The 1,245-nt window shown below is 51.8% G+C and overlaps 1 protein-coding gene across 1 annotated transcript in view; it reads right to left on the bottom strand.

Moving 5' to 3' along the window:
• Nucleotides 1-1,245, bottom strand: part of SHANK1 (SH3 and multiple ankyrin repeat domains 1) — a 56,676-nt gene that overhangs the window by 6,080 nt on the left and 49,351 nt on the right. The window lies entirely within an intron of this gene.

Genomic DNA, 1,245 nt, shown 5'->3' with positions numbered 1-1,245 from the left:
TTTTTTTGAGATGGAGTCTCGCTCTATTGCCCAGGCTGGAGTGCGGTGGCACGATATCGGCTCACTGCAAGCTCCACCTTCCGGGTTCACACCATTCTCCTGCCTCAGCCTCCCAAGAAGCTGGGACTACAGGTACCTGCCACCACACCCGGCTACTTTTTTGTATTTTTAGTAGAGACAGGATTTCACTGTGTTAGCCAGGATGGTCTCGATCTCCTGACCTTGTGATCCGCCCGCCTTGGCCTCCCAAAGTGCTGGGATTACAGGTGTGAGCCACCACGCCCGGCCCACTCTTTTTTTTTTCCATAGCACATACAACTGCTAACATACTAGATAATTTTCTTGCTTATCATCCTTATAATCCATTATCTGTCTTCCCCTGCTATAAGGCAAGCCCCATGAGGGCAGGAACCTTTAGTCTGTTTTATTTGCTGACATATCCCTATACTAGAACAATTCCTGGCATGTGGCGAGCGCTCAGTAAACACTTGTAAAATGAATGAATGGATGGAATCTGGTATAAGAGAAAGAACCAGAAAGCTGTAGCAGGGGCTTTAGCTCACTGCATCCCCATTCTCTAGATGTAGAGCCAGAGGCCCAGAGAAGTGAAGCCACCTGCCTCAGTTCACACAGCTGGGAAGGACGGGAGCCAGGATCATGGCCAAGTTCACCCATCTCCAAAGCCTGAACTCTCAACCCAATTTGATGAAACTATGGTCTCTCTGGAAGCAGAAAACATTTCCAAGTCCGCTTGCTTTTCCTAAACTGTCACATTCCTGGCCTCCCCCAGCCCCCACATCTCTTCTTTTGGGTGGCATACCGATAGATTTTTGCCGGAGCATCAGCCCAGGTCCTGGAGGCAGGAAAGAAGGACGCTCGTAACTTGGCTGGGCACGGTGGTGGGGATCGAAGCTCGACTTTGGGGTGGCAGTCAGAGGGGGAGAGAGAGAAAAGATAGCAGAGAGAGATCAGTGAGCGCAGAGAGGCTTGCGGCTTCACCACACGGCTGCCCCCTATTCCTTCCCTAAGCCCCTGCAGGAAGGGAGAGCAGTGTGAAGATGGTGGAAGGAGGCTGGGCGACGTGGCTCACCCCTGTAATCCCAGCACTTTGGGAGGCTGAGGCAGGACCATCACCTGAGGTCAGGAGTTCAAGACCCAGCCTGGCCAACATGGTAAAACCTCGTCTCTACTCAAAATACAAAAATTAGCCAGGCATGGTGGTGGGCGCCTGTAATCCCAGCTACT

The sequence above is a fragment of the Mandrillus leucophaeus genome, unplaced genomic scaffold (assembly GCF_000951045.1).
Source record: "Mandrillus leucophaeus isolate KB7577 unplaced genomic scaffold, Mleu.le_1.0 Scaffold74, whole genome shotgun sequence".
NCBI classification, from domain to species: Eukaryota; Metazoa; Chordata; class Mammalia; order Primates; family Cercopithecidae; genus Mandrillus; species Mandrillus leucophaeus.
The sequence above is the reverse complement of the archived record's forward strand: the minus strand, read 5'-3'. Positions and strand labels throughout refer to the sequence as shown.